The sequence below is a fragment of the Falco cherrug genome, chromosome 5 (assembly GCF_023634085.1).
Source record: "Falco cherrug isolate bFalChe1 chromosome 5, bFalChe1.pri, whole genome shotgun sequence".
Classification (NCBI taxonomy): Eukaryota; Metazoa; Chordata; class Aves; order Falconiformes; family Falconidae; genus Falco; species Falco cherrug.
Window position 1 is genome coordinate 91362962 of NC_073701.1, and position 20364 is coordinate 91383325.

Below are 20364 nucleotides of genomic sequence, written 5' to 3' on the forward strand. Positions count from 1 at the left end.
CACTTGACTGAAGTTTTGACTGGAGAACATCAAGAAACAAATTGCAATTCTCTTGGCTGTTTATATTTTCAACAGTCAACCCTATTCTGCTAGAAATGGGGTTTGCATTTTTAATTTAAAAGAATCCCGCTTTCAAATCCAGCCACTGCTTTGTGCTCTATCTTTTTCCTGCCAAAACCTGTGTGATTTTAGCACTCTCTGTACTGTCTAGGGAAAGATAGTTCAAAAATCAAATACATTTTCACTCCCATTAAAGGTCACACAGAACTAATCTAGGGCATCCAACATGTTGCAAGTGAGACTCGCAACCTCCTGGGTTTAGGTCTTGCAGTTTTATTTCCCCGGCACTGAAGTGCCCCAAACTCACTCTTTTATATTACTTTCATCTTAACCAGAATACGATTGCTTTGAAACGCCTTAGCACCATGTTGCAGGGATGTGAATCTGTACCCAACAGCAGCTTTTGACAGAATTTGACAGAATTTGCTACTTCTCTCTAAAAGGAAATACAATTCCACACAAACAGTAACTCATAAATAAATCAACTGAGCAAAATGAAAAGGGAAGAAAAAGGAAGCCTGCTGCCATTTTTCACAGAGACCAAATGAACACAGATATTGTGCCTATGTTCTCAGGAAGAGCTAAATAAACCTTCACGAAAACACCTGAGCAGTTTTGTTCATGCTGTAGAAGAACTTTTCATCTTGTACTTAATTTGTGCTGACTGAAATACTGGATATTCAAGCCCCCAATTCCCTAGCAGCCCACAGGCTACCACACAGTAAAACAGCCATCAAAAATGTCAAAGCTCAATTTTCCCCACCCCCTCTCTGGTCAAAATGCCGCTTGATTCAAATGTCCCCTTGTTGACTTAATGCCCAGATACGTTCAGAAATTTCAGTGGCCCACGTTTTTCTATTCTAAGCATAAAACACTTTTTATTTCAAATCAATAATCCATAATAATCTGCCTGCCCATTAGTGACTGCGATGCCTTGTCCAGGCTCACTTCATCTGTAAGAGCTGTATACTCTGAGACCCTGGAAAGGGTGCGAATCTTGGAGAGATGAAGATTCATAAAGCGTAGACATCATCTGAACTAAAAGGCTGGTGTTAATATGTCCTTGCTTCTTAAGGCTCTCCAAATTAAATCGCTAACTGCTTGTCAAACCTGACATCGTACTGCACTATTCTAATCATGAAAATCACTCTCTGATCTCCCAATACACCTCTATTTTTCTTGTTAAGGGTAGGAAAATAACAATAAATATCAAGTCTTGGCCTGCTGTCACCTACCATGAAACTCCCATTTACTTTCACCAGACAAGGCTTCAGGAAGCCACGTTTAACTCCACACATCTAAATCTTCTCAAAATCCAATTCAACTGGGAAGTCAGAAATTGCCAGTTGTCAGCAGCAATGTATAGCCTACATAAAAGCACATAGATGTCTACTGTCTGATATACACAAACAGGCACCTTCTGCCCCCAGCATTCCTTCTGGTTGCTTATTGCACTCCCTGGTTATATATTTTCTCAACTAGAAGCTTACTGTTTATCCATAAATAAACAACATATTTCATTTCTCTGGAAAACAAACCAGGGAAATTTAGACCCTGCAAATCCAAATACCAAGCTACCAAAGGCTGGGTGCTGGGCAACGATGTTCACGTTTATTACGGTATAGCAATGTAGTTTCAAAAATGCATAAGAATTGCATAGATTATGATAACTACTAAACATATTTGCTAATGTTTACCTATTTTAGTACGCCCATTATTTATACCAACCTGTGCAGCGCTAACTGTCTATTAATGTAACAAGATGACAGGTCTTTTTAATTTCTTCCTGACAAGGAAAGAACTATGTGGCAGAAAAAGGTCAAGTTCTGATATTATACAGCCATAGTGACTACTGCAGCTCCTGCAGGGAATGCAGTTTTAGTGACAAAGTTGTGTAGTCCTAGCTTATTTTCTAAAATGTAAAGAAAATTACAAAATCACATGTGTATCCTTGGAATTTCTAAGCAAGTACTGTGTCTTAGAAAGCAAATAAATACAGACAAAGCCACATAAAGTAACTGAGTCGGACATATACAGAGAGATTTTACCATTGATCATTTCTGAGGACATCAAAACTATGAAGTTGTTCTATCAAGAATTGCTGTACATTGAAAAAAATGGAAACATTTTCACATTCAAGAATCCTCGGACTAATCCTTTGACTATATACTGAAAATGCATAGTACTGGAGGAAATGAAGCACCCCCCAACCCTTTCCTTCCTCTTCTCCTTTAAAGAGCCAGGGGTTTTTTAAAGCAACGATATCCAACGTTTAAAGAAAAGGAAAATTCCGCCCCCCCCCTTCAAGCACGTCTTAAAGACAATTCTAGATGCATCAGGATTCCCAGGTTAGCTCATTCAGCAGCAGAAAAGCAGCCCATCATGGCAGGCTTTGTAGCTCTTAAATAAAAAAAATCAGTGCCTGTCGATAAGGTGCCATCACAGCTTGGAGTGCCCCCATCTTTCACAAGGGGCTGCTCCAGTCTATCCTTTATAGCAAGTCTACTCCAACAAACCTTCTCTCTAAGACTGTCAGCCTTTTTGGACAGAATCTGTAATTCTTGTAAAAGTAATGAAGAAATCTAAGCAACTCAGAAGTACCATTCAACGTCTTGAAAACATTTACATTTTGGCTTTTAAGAAAACAAAAAAAGAGTACTCTGGCACTGCTTTGCCATGGGTTTGTTAACATTTCCTAGCACAATACTTTAGGAATCAATGTCCAATTACTCGACCTTCTCAGTCCAACAAAATCAGTCTCTAGAGGTAACAAAACCCTCTATCTTTTTTTCTTAACTCAACTGAAATAACACAAAGTAAAATGGCAAGTAATGCAATAGCCAAGAAGCGAATATTGATGGAAATTTAAAATGGTGCAATTTTGACAGATTTACATGCTTTTTTTCTGCAGCTGTGCATGAACAAAGATCCTCTCCTTGTGCTGTATCAGTCTATTATGTGTTATCAATTATTGGACTAAGACAGACAAAAGTATTCATAACAAAACATGCTCCACATTCACAAAATTGCATTTCGTTTACACCTTCAACCTGTTTCTCTGTTCCTTTAGGAATTACTAAAGCTTATTCTCATCAAGTTTGATGATTTGCAGCATGGGACCTGCATTAGATCCATCCCGGCTGGGGTCTTGCAGCGTTACCCAGCCAAGACACCGAGGGCACTACAGCATCCCTGGCCCCGAGCAGCAGGGCTGTCACACTGAGGGTAGCCCGGTCACAACCTCCTCCTGCCTGTAGCTGCAACTAGAGTGACTCGTGCTGCAAAGCATAAGATAAAGCATAGTTATTTTAAAAACATAACTGTTACAGCCTATATACACATGGAATATAGAGTCTTCTCCCCCAGCTGACTTTTACAGTTCAGCGAAAGGTTCAGGTGAGAAGCAGCAAGTCCATGTTTTCAGGTACAGACTCCTGCAGGCTGGCCGCGGTGCCATCTATCAAGCCAGACAGCTGCATCACTATGAGACTATTCCAATGCCAAGCAGGAAGCTGGACCATTTAGACAGATACCACCTTGTAAACCAAAATCAGAGGGAGTAATACTAATTCAAATTTCACATTGATTCAAACAAATGTAGCCCACTCAACTTACAAGTCTTCTAATTTGTTTCATGTTTCCCTTTTTTTGCAAACTATTCCACATCCCTGTAAATACAATTATAACGTTCTCCAAGACACCTTGTTGTTCTGACACACTCTTTGAATATGTACATTACGACAGCAGTGAGGAGAACAGGCTAAGCCATCCTTCACATTTCATCTTTGGGTGATTCATCTTGCTAACCTGAACAGCAACAGCCTGACAAACGGGATTGCCATGGTGTGGAATACAGAACGTCTGCAGCGACACACCACTCGGTGGTGGCTGGCTTCGCTTGCCACATCGCGCTTGCTGCAGGAGGAGGGCTTGGGGAAGGAGCCCATGCTCCTACATACAGCTCCCGAATCATTCCATCTACTCAAAGGCCTGACGTGCATTTGCCATGATATACTTTTGCTAAGAACTGAAAATGAATTTGTATAATAGTCCTATTGTTTCAAACTGGTTTTAATCCTGTAGAGACACACACACCTTCCTCTTTAGTCTTTTGTTTGCAGCTCGCACACAGCAATCTTATCATGTCTGGCATTTCTGAAGCTTCAGAGGTGCTGAAGGAACAAGAAGCACAAGCCACCTCTTGCCAGCCAGCTAAGCACCACGCAGCTGCTTGCTTGCTTCCCCCTGCCCCCCATGGGATGGAGGAGATAATCGGAAAAAGGTAAAACCCGTGGGTTGAGATAAAAGCAGTTTAATAACTGAAATAAAGTAATACTAATAATAACAATAACAATGATAATGAAGAGGAGAGGGAAAGAGAGGAATAAAACCCACAGGAAAAAAACCCCAAGTGATGCACAATACAACTGCTCACCACCGGCTGACCGATGCCCAGTCAGTCCCTGAGCAGTGATTGCCCCCCACCCCCAGCCAGCTCCCCCCAGTTTATATACTGGGCATGACGTTCTATGGTATGGAATATCCCTTTAGCTAGTTCGGGCCAGCCGTCCTGGCTGTGCTCCCTCCTGGCTTCTTGCGCACCTCCTCACCAGCAGAGCACGGGAAACTGCAAAGTCCTTGACGCAGGGTAAGCACTACTTAGCAACAACTAAAACATCAGCGTGTTATCAACATTATTCTCATGCTAAACCCAAAGCACAGCACTGTACCAGCTGCTAAGGAGAAAACTAACTCTATCCCAGCCGAAAGCAGGACACCAGGAAACTCCTGTTGGTATTATCACTGCTGGAAGGAGGCCAGGCACATTGAGTAACTGCAGTTTACTGAAACACGGACAATACAAGCTTCAGAACACCTTCTAGAGCAAAGCGGGCTTCCTCACTACGGGCCTGCAGAATTACCATGGCTTCATCAATACATTACACTGTGGCAACTCAGCTGTGCAGATGAACTCACAGTATCAGAAGGAGAAAGCAAAAGCAGCATATGGGAAATTAGATGCCAAAGTACTGGAAACGAAAACAAGATAGAAAGAAGTTGATATATCTGGAAGGAGCCAAAGACAGCAGATGCTCCAGGTGTAAGGGCACTCGGACAGAAGAGATGCTATGGCCCTGCCAAATACCACATGAAGCCTGGGGCAGGGAAACAGGCACATTGGCAAAGTGTGTAGAATCAGCCAAGTATAAATATCCCTCAGTTAGACTTGTTTGTAATGACTGCAGAGCAATATAGCAGCATTTGATGATATAATTGGAGTGTTGGGTAATGTGGTTCAACTTCCCAGCTTCACGTTCTGCAAACCACAGCGATAAGGACATGCGGCAGTTTCCACTTGCAGAGGTTGCATTCAGAGACACCATGGACACCGATTTGGAGACCTGGGCAGTTACTGAAACTCAGCTGCCTCCCCGTCTACCTCTCCAATCATGTCTGCCTAATCTCTTACCTTGCTTTTTAACAATCCTGCTTGAGCAGGTAAATTGGATCAGATGACCTCTAAAGGTCCCTTCCAACCTCAACCAGTCTGTGATTCTGTGAAACGCAAATTTGATTACCTCCTTTCTGAACCCCTATAATATAAATTAGTAATATTAATATCAACAGTAGCACCAATATTATGGAATATCTGAGCATAGACCTACATTTCAAAGGGAATTGCCTTTGCCAGACAATCTCCATCAGCTATGGATAATGAAAATGGAAAGTTACAGCAAGGATAAGAACTAACCTTACCTTTGACATTAAAGATATAATAAAAGTTGATCACAAAAACTGTAAAAATCCATTTCTTCACTATGATTCAGCATCAGTCCCAGGACTATCAATCACATTAGTCAGTTTACAGCCTTTAGATTCCTTAAAAAATTAAAACCTTAAAATCATGAACTGTTAGGTTGATAAAGGGAATATTGAACAACCTCAACCACCTCCAAAAGCCCACAGTGACGGACAGGGCAAACCTGTCCAGCCAAAATAGTTACATCAGGCCTTGTATGGCTCTCTCACAGTCCCTGCTCTCCTCCAATCCAACTTGATTGTAAACTTTTTTAGTCACCTTTTCAATTCACTTTTGCTAATTAAGCAAACAGCCTCGATTGAAATCACATGACTGAATTGCTTTCTCCTTTAGCATGTCTACCACCTTCCTTCAACTCCTATTTTGAAAACGTACCTCATCACCCAGACTTGTGCCCTACTGCAGACTGGCAGCACCCAACCCAACACGGTTAGCTTGTCTCAAGGTTCTGCTCTGCACCAGACTGCTCCAGTGTCAGGCCCTCCTGCAGGACACTCCACTGTTCTCTAAAATGGTAACAGTTACTATGGTTCAAAAATATCAGTAAACATGGTTCTATCTTCTGCATTTGAAAAATCACAGAGAATGTGAACAATGATATTTACACACACAAAAAATTACATTTAAATATATATGACTCTGCATGCAATTATATACGCACACAATCTTTGTGGCTAATATAATCCTGTTAAATGCGATGAATCTTGTTTTGTTTCACATGATGAATCGCTTCAGCAAGGCAGCAGGAGACATTTTGTCAAATCTACTCTTGTCTTACAAAAGATACTTAATAATTTTAATCGATTATAAGATGTTGCTGTTTGTGCACGTCAGTGGCTGGCAGAGATCAGACATGCCTGTATGAAAATGTACAAACAAAAGATGTCCCTCTTTCCACTGGACATCAACAGGACCCTTCCAGCTCATTAGCTCCTCCAGCTCTGTTTAGGCCTAGTGGATACACGTACCATTATTTTCAGATTAAGAGGACAAAATATCTAAGAACTACATGCCTGAAATCTTGCTAAAGCCCACCAATCCATAGCAGATCCTGCTGCTTTATAGAGCTCCCATTTAAGACCAACAGTTGAATATTCTTTCCCATACTTCTATTTTTGAAGTCCCGAGGAGCTCTCTAAGGAAAAGGTTGCTGTATCATCTCAAAGTCTACACCGGATTTTTCAAAATGAGTGCCTGAAAGGCAGCCTGGGGGACTGCCACTGTCTGCTTACCTACTGTAATTATACCTTCAAATTCCCCATTTAGCAGTAATGATGTATTGTGTTATAAATGCTTTCAGCATAGAGTCAAATGAGACAGTGAATGCCATTTATTACAATCAGTGTATTTTGATAATAAAAAAACCTCAGCATTTGGTACTGTTTGACAGGTAACTCTATACACCTGTATACAGTGTGTGTATACATATATATATACTGTATACAGTAGGTTTTCTGATTCACCACGTTATCCATGTGCATGGCACATTAAAAGGTTTTAAGGATTACCATTTCACTATGTTAAGAAAACACGGGAATTTTTTTAGTGTCCAAAGAGAATAAATTCTATAGCTATTACGCAAAAGTAAGTGTACCAGTGTCTGAAAGGGTTTAAAAATACCTTTAAAGGCTTAAGAACACCAAGATACACAAAGAAATTCACTTCACTAATTTAATGGGATACTGTCACACAGCTGTTGGGTCATTTGAAAATACTGTTGCAGTATCTGCTGTGAGACTGGAGAAAAATTCCTTTTTTATTTATTTATTTATTTATTTGCTTTGCACCAGATACATCTTTGTACACAGCCAGAGTGCTTTTCATGCTCAGTCATTGCTCCTGCTTATTTAGGTCCTTCACAGGTATCACCTGAAACTATGGGGGAGGGAAATTGTTTTCTTCTTCATAACGGAAAAATGGTTAAATAAATTAAATAAATAAAAATAAATAAATAAATTTTTAAAAAGTTAAATAAAATAAATAAATAAATAAATTAGAACTACTATTTAGAAGGAAAAAAAAAAAAGGCTGAAAAATAAGACCAAACTCCTACATAAGTCTGTAACAGACCAAGTGCGCTGTAGATGCAAGAACACAACCCTGTAGTTAAATCCACTGAAGAAGTAGGTTGAATTTAGCTGGAGATTTAAACTGAATTTCCAGGAAGAGCTCGAAATTAAATGAAAGCTCTGGGACAAACAAAGTCTTGACCATCCTGCTCTTCCCAAAACAGAGATGCAGTTTCCAGCACAGAACATCACAGTCCATAACACCTATATGCTTAGCAGTGCAAAAAACCCCAAAGTAATGTCCACTTTTTCACCTTGTCTTCAGTGTCTTCACTCGATATGTCAGTGCTTAACTCCCCAACAGAACCTTTATGAAAGAAAATCACCACCATCATCGCTATTTTATAAATGGAGACCACTGAGGCTTTTGGGAAGAGGAGGAAGATCGATGACTATTTGCAGTTGTCCACCAGTACTACCTGCAGCAGAATAAAGACACTCCAGAGTCTCAATGCAGGTAAGTGCTCTCTGCAAATTAGTAAGTATACAAGCAGGGAAAGAAAATGCCCCAGGTGTTTCACAAAATATACCTTCTTCCATTATTCATTTATTCTGACAACTTCAGTTTAATTTAAATTATGCATAATATTCCAGGGTATTCTAATGCTGGAAAGCACTAATGCCTGCCATAAGCTGTTTGGGATTCAAAAAAAAAAATGAAATCAGTCTTCATTACAATCAATAGACTTGCTAAATGTATATAGCATTCAAAAAAAACCAAAATCAAACTAGCCCCTTTGTTTAAGTCAAGGCTAGTGGCAAACAAAGGGGCTATATACACTACAGTCTCACTATAAAACCCAGAAGTTAGCAAGCTGGGAGTAATGGGATCTCAAAGGTAATGGGGGGGGGGCGGGGGGGGAAGAAACAGGCTTTCTTTTGAACTTCGTTCACAGATGCTTTCTGAAGAAAAAGCAAGCTTCTGTGCTAAATATTTATTTATCTTTTGGGAAAAAATATACTACTTGCAATTTTTGGTTATGAATAACAAAAAAGATAACATCGCCATTTAACCCTCACCTTTCCATCCATGGTTTAGTATCTGAATGGAGACAAGTTAAATGTCTCAAACTTCTCTCCCAGGCAGGCAGAAGAAAAATCATATGTTAATAAATGCACTATGCAGTGTTTAAAAAAAAAAAGTAATTTCAGTACTGCTTACAGGATCTGGTCTTTCAGTCACTTTTCAGTTAAGAAAAAAAAAAAAGGATTTTTTTCTTGTACAGCAAGGCAAAGTGTTACTCATTGTGAACAGCACTTCTTTTCAGATAGCACATCTTCAAAATACTGCACCTCCAGTTCTTTTATTCACCCCAGCAGGGTCAGATTCCCTACTTATGCTGTGGGAGCTTTATGTAGGACACCTTTGAGTAACCCTGTTGGTGGAACTTCCTGTGGAAACCATTTCACATTTTATTACACAGCACTGAAATAACTGCCTAAAGGTACCATACTGTCAACCTACCACTGCAGCACCTGAGCTTTGTTCACATTTTTTCTAATTATAAACATATGACAAATACGTATGTATTTAGAATAACAATTTCAATATATACAAATGGAACTACATAAAAATGTCAGTTTAAAAATAGTCCTTTCTATGGCCAAGATACATGACTCAATCCTGAGAGCACTAGCCCCACCATTCCCCTTAGCAACAAATTCATTAATACACACACATGTAGAAAGACATAAGCATTGCACCACTACTTGGGAGAGTGCAGTTTGTTCAGAGAATTAGATAGGACTAATTTCATAAATGATACTTCTTAACATTTTCTGCCAAGTCTTCAAATACCATGGTACTGTATAGACCAGAGATGGTACTGCATCCACACAGAGAAGATAAGTTGTATGTACTTAGAAGTTGCAGAATACTCATTAAATAAATTAATCTTACAGCCACAAATCTGCAAAGCCCTGATTTGGCCTTTGATGATGTAATGAAATACGACGCAATCTCTACAGTTCTTTACTGATAATTTATTCTGTTACTGATTCCTGATTTCTGCTCACTTATCCCTGTGGTGGGATAAGCCCCCATGCTCAGACTAGCTCCTGCCCTTTTTCCACTCTCCCAGAAGCTCCGTCAGGCTCCTGCTCTCTTATCAACCCACCATTTTACTCCTTGCACAGAGTACATTACTGCTGATATATCCTCATTTCTCAATGTTTCATCTTGCAATCCTGCTATTCACTTAACAACTTTTAAAAACTTTAATTTAAAAAACAAACACCAACCCTAACCCAACCAAAAAAAACCCACCATCCCACTTCTTTACTCCTCCAATTCTTGTAGTTTCAAGTAAGGGGTACCTTATGAAAGCTCAGCAGCTAAGCTCAGGAGACTAGATTTCAAAAGAAAAATACTTTCTTCCATGAAACTACACTGTCTTCCTGTACTAAAATGAGTAAGTCCACTTACAGACAACATGCCATTATTAACGTAAAAGTTTATAGAGTTTTAAATGTTCACACCAGATCTTTGTAAATCTCCCAAACCTGTAACTATCTTACTAAAAATTCAGTCTTCCACATACAGAACTTATTTCCATATTGAAGTTATACAAATGATCAAAATAATTTGTCTATGGCATATAAAAACTAGTTAATATTCCAGTGACACTCCAAGTATTAATTCATATGTGAAATCTGATTAACATTCTTTCCTTTTCAATTTTAATTACACGATGTTGCATTAATAATGTTTATCTTGCCCAGCTTAGCATTTTTAGAGCTCAACTCATGAGAATGATTGCAACGAATTCTTGCTAGGAATCCACAAAATTGGTCTAAAACAATGAAAAGGTCAGCGTAGTATCTTCTGATCACCAAGAAAAAATTAACAGAGACATAATAAAGTCTTTGTGGCTATCAAGCTATATATTTATTTATTTAAAGATACTGATTTCCTAAGAACTTCTAAACGTCTTGCCCATTTTGCAGAACTCAGTCATTAATTGCTGTATCAAGCCTCACTGAACTGCATGTTATTTTAAAATGTCGATTTTAAAACCTAGGAAGCCCACAGCTGCCCTCCAGCTTCCTTCCAACTTGTCACAGTTACCAAAGCCAAGTGGCCAGAGACAACATTGCTCTTAAGAATGGAGCCCCTCAGAACCAAGAGAAAGCCCTCTACTGCCTTAAAGGCTTTGGGGGTTTTGGATCAGGTTTCAATTACTTGCACACAACATTCCAGTTCCTCCAGAGTAAGCATCAGGCCAGACAATGAGCTGCACTTCTGGGAAAAGCAAGAGGATGCACGAAGGAAAAAACTAATTTAACCAGAAGGTAGGCTACTGAGATGATGGACTGTCAGGGGATTCCAGTTATGAAAAGTAAAAAAAAATAGCAAAAGATATAACCAATATCAGAAAATATTGCTGGGTTGGACAAAGGACAGCACAAATGAGCAAGTCTACAGTTAACAACTCAGTGAGGAAAAATTCATCCGCAAGGTAAGTGAAGTTGACAAAGTCCCCGGCACAAGGTGCAGGACAGCAGCACGCAAGCACACAGCGATGCAGCCAGTGCTGTGCCGCAGAAGCCTTTAGCATCACTCTGTTGTTAGGTAGGAGCTCTTAAAGCCACTGTGATGACCCTAACTTCTACATCCAATGATGCTGGAATAAATGGTGGAAGCCTGCTTTAAGAACATTGCAGTAAATAAACACTTACTTCTCGTTCTGAATTAGTCTATTACAGCACCACACACACACACACAAAATTCTACTGGCACCAATCCCACAGTCATTCAGGGAAAACACCGTGATAAGCAACGAAGAGTAACAGCACGCATATGTGCATACGAGTACACCATAACTGCAGTCACTCCTGGGCACAATGCCCCCGCTACTAACAATTCTAAGCATATGTCCTGTGTAAGAAAAAAAAAAAACAACTTCTGGAAAATAACTGGCACAGAAGTCTTCCCTAGGCTCAAATGCACAGATGCACCCATATTAACAACAGTAATTTCAGGACTGTTTAAAAAACAAACCCAAAAGAGTAATTCTGGAGTGACACCATCTGAGGTCATTATTGCTGATGGCAGATGAGATCCTTTTTCTTGGAGTACTGGGTTTGGCGAATATCCTAAGCTGACAACTTCAACTGACCATTCTAAATCTGCATTCAGGAATTTATATTTTTAGATGTTTCTGGCACCAAATACCAAGAAATGGCAACTGTTCAGTGTGTTTCAAATTCATGCCACTCATTTGTGGTGCTTTAATTGAGATTTCCAAATCCAATCTCAGGTTTTAATATTCATACAATCAAACATCACCCTTGCAATATATTTCAGACATACACTGCACACAGACTAGATCTCAACAGACTTGTATTTTCTGCTTCCTTAGAAAAGAAAATTAATTGCATAGCAAACCTAAATGCCTGCAGTGTGAATATTAATTTGGCAGTCTGCTTCTATTACACACAGTCTTTTCTGTTGTCTTTCATCCCATCTGTTCCAGCAAAGACAGGAAAAAATCATGGCGGACCCAATAAGTATCTTTGAGTGGTATCACTAACATACACAGATTTCTTTCCTTTCATGTTCAGGACAGGTAAAACCACAGTAGTAATGTTAACATAGCTTATAAATGACAATCAGAAAACCAAAGAGTTTGATTTCTGGTTTTAAAATTGATTGATCTACCTGAAGGCAGCACCTAGCTGCTGCTTTTGAAATCTCCTCTTTACCTTCTACAGTAAAAACTGCCGAACAGCCTGGTTCTTTGCCTCTCACTTACCACAAAGTAATCTGCCAGCACCACAAGTAGGCATTTCTGCTTTTCTGCCAATAAACAAAGTATCAGTCTCAGGTTCTGATGCTCTAACCCGAGATTCTCAAGTTAGACCTCATCCTACCCATGTTGTTTTGCTCCATGCCCTGAAAATGCTTTGTGGAGATGCTCTGCTTACAGCAGAAGTGAGAACAAGTGCGTTCTAATTCCCAGTCCAAAAAGTTTAACGCAAAAATGTAACACCATCAGCTGGAAAGACCTAGAACAAGCTTTTAGTACCAAATCTGGAGAATCACTTGCACAAGCTGAGCTCCTTTCAAGAAGTGTGCCTCACCTGGGGCACTGGGTACCTGAATCACCAAGCCCTACTGTACCCGAAGGTGACCTTCTGACTTCTTTTGAGGGAGACCTATCCTAGGTTGGACACCTCACTCTAGAAGGAGATTCATGGCTGAAAATGCAGGAGGTGGCAGGTATCACCCTGCTCTAGAGGGACTATTTCTCCCCTTGCCGCGTCCTACAGCATGGCTTGCTGGTTCTCTGACCACGTCACTGACCTTTGTAATTCCCCTGCACAGACACCTCGGTCCACTCACGTTCTGTGTGAACACATCTGGAATTCTACCTGAGGAACTGAATGTACTTGCTCCTCCGTGAATTTAGCTCTTAGCTTGTACTTCCTTAATTGTTATCTGGCTGCAACTACATTTCACCACTGCTGTGAAGTCTGCAACTTCTGTGCCAGTTCCCATTCATAAATGCTAAGTAGAATTATCATTACTCTTTGGATGCAATGTGAAAGTTAAAGCAGCTATGAAATAGACCTCTAGTAGAAGACTCCAATACGTTTCTAATGTACTGTGAAAAATAAAACTGTACTTAGAAAAGCACTGAATGGCTATTTTGGGAATGTGTACTTCAACGTAGGCTGCAAAATGAAAGCAAAGCAACGTGTTGCAAATGTGCTACCTATTCAAAAGGACAAACACATTGCTCTTTTCTTCAATACAAAATGCAGCAATTAAGCACCACATCAAAATTATTACAGCTATATAAAGCAACGTGAAGACTAATGTAATAAAGAGTTAGATCCTCTACAGTGCAGGACAGTAGCCTTTTAATCTAGGAACCATATGCTAGCCAAGAGAATTGTCTGACAATCTCTCGAGTATGTTATACACTGTATGCTTCTATTCCATAGAGAAATTCTTTTCTAAATTTATACAGACAACTTTTAAAATGTTATTATAAGAGACCTAACCATATAGGAGAGAACTTACTGTTTATATCATGTACACAGTTCAGCATTGTTTGCATGCCACCATTTACTGGTATATGTTATGTATAGCATTTCCATATATTTTGAATTTACAATTCAGTGAAGCTGCTAGAAAATTCATATAAAACAGTTTAAGATAAAACTGCATGAAAATTTCTAACACCAAGTCAATAAATAGCTGAAAATACTCTATGCTAGATGTTTCTAAAGGTCCCCTTTGAAACTACATTTTAACTTCTCTCTGAAATAATCATCATTACTTGTGAACACCTAGTAGAGGACAGATACAGAATGGCCTTTGTGTTTAACCCTTTCAAGCAAATGCTACCCACATCCACTGTCTGTTTTCCTGTGTTGCCTCTGGGTAAAGACCACTTTCATTTTTATCGTTTCCTTGTTGCAACCAATTAGGCTGCCAAGTTTTAAATCCCTGGCAGCTTATACTATTCAGACCAATTATTTGATGAGCAAGGACAGCTTGACTACAGACAATTTATGTTCTCTGTCCTTCAGAGTTCATCATGTGAATTCAAGGCCAAGATCAAAAATCTAAATTTTAATCCTAGTTGTATGACTTTGTAACCTTTGAGACACCATTTCCTTCCCTCATATTTGTTCCTCCTCTGTAAAAGGTTTTAAAATACCTTTCCCACACTTCTCATGAGAAGATTCATATGTGGACAATACTCAAAAACAACTGGAAAGGAGAAAGGAAACAAAGGTTTCATCAGTTCTACTGCTCCCCAGAAGGACCCCGTGGAGGTCTGCATGAAGAGCTTAGGAATATGCTGAACAGCACCAGTGATCTTGAAAAGGGGTAGGTGGAGGGTAAGGTGTTTTTTCAGGGTGATAAAATGAAATCTGGATTTTTCTTTTAAATTGTTAAGAAGCAAAAATTGTCTTTCACCACCTTTCAGACTACAGCAAGAAGGTACCGTCAAGATCATCTTCCACTCTATAGGAGAAGCCTCTTCTGCAAAGAATGACTGGAAGGACTGGCTCTGTTTTGCAATAATCCCCAACAAAGCTTTATCACTAATGTGCTCAAGTGATGAGTACTTGAAAAATGCTTGAAAAGGCTACGCTGGTAACATCAGCACCTTGCCCTGCACTTGACAAATACTAATCACAAAAGGAAAGTGAAGAAAAAAAAAAAAAGGAATTATTTTTTAATTAAAGAAATGGAGAGAAAATATGAAGAAGAATTACATTTCTTTAACTGTGTATTAATTCCACAACTTAAAGAAAAATTAATCTAATCATAACCTCAATTAAAAAAATTATTTTATATGCAATGTACTACAAATGTATTACAGGAAATCAATTTAATGCACCAAACAGTAACACCTCCAGTTATACAATTCCCAGCCAGTTACAGAACAATGGGCTTCAGTGCGAGTTAAGTAGAATATGGTGCTTTATGAAAGATTTATTAAACATACCTTAGTATGACAACAGGGCCCTGGGTTTTCCCATTACTTCTGTTTCACCCTATCAGGTGTACATTAACAACAATAAGATTAACAGCAATGAAAATAAAAAAATTAAAATGCAGTTAGCCTGCTGCATATTATTGAAGGAAGTTATCCTTTAGCATCATTTTAAAACATGAAAGATCTGATTTCTGATAGTACCCAACCATCCTGAACTGGTGAGAGTCCTGAACTGGACCATGGTGAAAGGAATAAAACGCATCAGAAGAGGCTGAGGGAGGTGGATTTGCATAGTCTGGAAAAGACTACAGTATTTTCTACAACCTAAACAGGGCTACTAACAGAGTCAGTCTCAGTCACAATCGTCACAAGCTACAGGAAGTGAAATTCCAACTGAAAACAAGGGAAAAAAGTTCTTCACCATGAGAGTGGTTAAGCACAAACCCAGGTTGCCCAGGGAGGCTGAATCCACCCTTAGACGTTTTAAAATCTCAACTGGGTAAAACCCTGAGCAACCCAATCTAACTCTGAAGGCGGCTCTGCCTGGAACAGCAACATGGACCAAAAGATCTCTAGATGTTCCTCCTAACTTACATTACTCACTACACGTTAACTCAATAGCTAAAGGCTGCTCAGTCATTTTCACAATCAGACATTTAAGACATGTGAAGACCATTTCTAAGTTTTCTTGAGATTCATCTAAAAGAAAGGCTGAGAATGAAACTCCTAGATCAGTCCTGCACGATTGCAGGAAACCGCGCACTTCATAAATTCAGTTAAGCTCCACCTTACATTATGCTCCATCGCCATCCTCTTCCAGCAGTTAGGAACAGTCTTCCCATTTCCAGCTCATATTTATCACCAGTAGAAAGGAATCCTAACTTTATTTTGATTTTATTAGCAAAAGGAAACCTTTTGCACTAAGGTCTATAACAAGAATACTCAATAAGGCAAGATTAATTATACAGTACCTTTTCTCACAACCTTCTGTCACATCATCTTTGCTTAGATCTTTACTCCTCTTAGGGTTCCCTGAGCAAGTCCAGCTATTCTTGAACAAAAGCTGAACTAAAAATCTTTCATGTGAAAAAAAAATAAAAAAATCAAAACTTTCTAGATAAATGAAATTTTCAATATTTTCTTGTTCTAGCAAAACCACTTATTTGTTCAAAGAGTAATATCTGGTTTGCCTACAGCTTGATTCTTCTTTGTTAAATCAATGCACTATAGCCTATTTATCCTATTTTACTTTATTCAATTATTATTCCTACTTTAATTACTTTTTCTTTATTTGCTTGCACTCCTTCTGTATTCGACTGCTATTATATTGTAATTTTAACTGTAATCTCTTGAAATAAGAGCTGTCCTTCCCCTCTATGCTTCTACACCACTTAGGGCAGCACTATCGGGCTCCACAAACAAGCCTTTAAAATGCAACAGTAACACAAATAAAATTTATTAGGCTTGAGGCTGGCTACCTCAAAATTGCCTGGTTTTCCCACCATTTAATGAAACAATTCTACATTTCCCTGTATTCATACACCAACAGTAAAGCTAATGGATATAATGTTCTCTCTTTCTGAAACTTGCTATGATTCAGCTATTACTCGTTTGGGGAAGAAAAAAAAAAAAGTAACCTTTCAAGGCTTCCAGTAAATGACACACCAGTTATAGCTGGTGTTTTTCCTTTCTTTTTCTTTTTAAAACAATACCAAGTATGTAAAATACAACATAATGTATGCAGAAAGCCAGAAAAGTTAAACATCCAAATTCATGGAATCAGAGAAGAAAACATGTCTTATTGCCACAGTGTGAACAATGAAGAATGAAGATGACTATGCCATCACCTTATGAATAAGATGAATTGTGTTTTACACAGAAATTGGTTTTATACATATTTTTCATCACTCAACCATGCTCAGCAGGTAAAAACAACTGGCAACCTACACAAGGTTTGTTTAGAACAATCTTTAGGGGTTGATGTTAATAATGTAGTAAACGACAAACAGCATAATCTTGCCCAAATTCTCTTATGCAAGCAAAAGTAATGCACCTCTGGTACTTTTAGAGGAGCAATTACTCTACCTGTTTGAGTATAATCTAAGAAAATTAACAGCAAAAGCATATTACCAAAAATGCACAGAATAACTTTGATTCTTTGTTCTGATCTTCTCTGTTTTATCATTATTATTATAATCATCTGTGCACTGCTTATAGCCTGTAACGTCTAAACAAATGCTCCTCAAGCAAAGCTGCTCATTAAAAAGCTTTTCCTCTTTTTCAGGGGAAAGTTCCAACTGGAGGTAATCCACATATATGCTGGGAGAATGTTGACACATTTTGCACTGACTGTCCTGGCCATATTACTTCCTCAGATATGGCCTAGAATGTCTGGAGCAAACTACTTCATCAAGTAGGTTCTACTGAACCGATAACCTGGTGAATACTTACAATTTCTTATTAAAACAAGTTACATGGAAATCAGAATGGAAGTTTTATTAAGATAAAATTACACAACTGTATAAAAAGTCAAGTCAAAATATGGATGAAATTCTGTTATCAGATGCCTTGTTAAGGTCTCTAGAGAAAGTCAGTCTTCTTGACAACTTTAATTTATATCCTGCAACTGGGATTTTGCTCAAAAATGTCACATTAAACAAAAATTTACTTTTTATTTGAGAATTTTCATGACAGGTATCCAGAGAACTTATGGGTGTACAGGAATTTGAACTGAAATATTTTAACAAAGTAGCAATTACATGGCAACAGGCATCAGCTTCCAGACAAAGTCAATTCTTCCCAAAGGTCCTTTTAGAAACAGCAGCCTTGAAGAAAAACCGCATCTCCACCTGACAGCCCAGCTGATGGAAGATGACTGCTTTCACGGCGTGAAAGACAGATGATTTACTGTTTTGCAAAACATTAGGCATCAGACAACTGAGGACTGCGACTCCATATCCTCATTGCACCGGCTTTGTTGGTCTGCTAGGAAGCACTCTAGAAATAGCACTGTAATAAAAGTCCTTTTTTTCTCAAAGTGGCCGAGATAAATTAATCCCAGAGGGACAGGACCAGTGAAACTGAGAGGAGAAAATGCATCACATAAATGAAATTTCTATGAGTTTCATTGGCACAAAGGAAAGGTCTTCTTGCCTGAGGACATTCAGATCAGAAGTCCTGAGAGCAAGGTTCCATTTACAAGAAGAAAACCAAAAGGAAGATGGAGATCTACAAAAATAAGAAGCAGCAGCAGCAGTTCACTGAGTAGACACACCTGACTTATGGGGCAAGGGAATAGTAAAAACCTCCTTAAGCAAAGCTGCTTGCGAATAGGTTTTTCCATTTTTTGAGGGAAAAATCCCGATCGGAGGTTATCCACACATATGCTGGGAGAATGTCCCCACATTTTGCACTGACTGTCCTGGCCATATTCACTTCCTCAGATATGGCCTAGAATGTTTGGAGCAAACTACTTACTGTGAAAGTATGTACTATATTTATTATAGATATACACGTGTATTTTTTATAATATTTACTTATTTAAGAGTTAGCAGACTTATTGTACAGACTAGCATCTAGTAATCTAGCTTCTCATCTACTTTCACTCTCTCAAGGTCAGACAGAACTAAATTTGTCAGCAGGTGACTGAATAACTAGTAGGATGATGCAGGCTTTGATCTGCTCATTCCCACTCAGAGCAAAATATCTCTGCACATAGGAAATCCCTGTGGTCTTTGACAATGCACACTACATTAATTTCAGTGGAAATACTTCTCCAAATAAATGGACAACCTGGGTAGTATTTTTTGCTTTGCTTAGTGGCTGAATTTGTCCTTTAAATACTGATGGCAGTGCCTGAGAAAGGTATAGCTTCCACACCTTTTAAGATCATAACTCCTGCCAATACAAAATGTTCTTTCTGAAGTATTAATATACTTTGACATTAAGTCTCACCCATTTGGCTTCCATGAAAACTGTTTGAAACTGTTAACTTTGATTAACGCTGCATAACTTCTTATTCAGGTTGTCCAAATTGAACGTAGAGGATATCTGTTGGATAACTTGTACACTTAGATGTTTGCACATGATTAGGTAAAGTTGAATTTGGACCTCTGCCGCAATAAAAATACTGATATTCAGCACTAGAAAAAGTCTGGGATATTTTTTTCCCATATCCTGAAAACAACTTTTTTTTAAACCTCAATTTCAAATCTTTTGATTGGAAATCATGCTCCTGAAGAAACATTTCAAGGTGTACTGCATGGGGCCAACCTTTTAATCTTAAGAGATAGGAATTAGGTGCTCAGATCTAAATTTTACCAGGACCACATCCCTGTTGGTTTGTCTCATTGCATTGGTCTGATCCTCAGCAGGTGTCTGTAGGCATAACCGCGTAGAAGTCCCAGAGCTCTGACTTCCCTTGAGAAGCTGAAGTAATCTGTGTGTTTCGAAGTATCTTACAGATGCCTGATGGAACGTCAGTGTACGGTAAGTCAATTAATCTTCTTGTGCCTCAATTCATCCCTCCATAAACAGTCAGGCACATCTCCAAGGGTGTTATGAAGTTCAACAGATGTTTATTAAGCACTCTGAGAATCAATCAGGGAAAGAGTGTAGCTGCCATATAACACTGTACACTTGCCTCATACTTGAAATCTTCAGGGTACTTTATATAAGAAATACGGAGAAAGACCTTTTACTAAGACCTGCAGAGATAGGGCAAGGGGCAACGATTTTTAAATGAAAAAGGGTAGATTTAGATTGGATATAGGAAAAAAATTCTTTATGATGAAGGTGGTGACACACTGGAACAGTTGCCCAGAGAAGCTGTGGATGTCCCACATCCCTGGAAGTGTTCAAGGTCAGGTCGGATGGGGCTAGTCTAGTGGAAGACGTTCCTGCCCATGACAGGGGGGCTGGACTAGTTTATCTTTGAAGGACCCTTCCAATCCAA

General features: G+C 38.9%; 1 protein-coding gene across 2 annotated transcripts in view; it reads right to left on the reverse strand.

Annotated features, from left to right (window-relative positions):
- The window catches only part of SLC2A13 (solute carrier family 2 member 13), a 169415-nt gene that overhangs the window by 50206 nt on the left and 98845 nt on the right, over positions 1 to 20364 (reverse strand). The gene's annotated exons all lie outside the window — the stretch shown is intronic.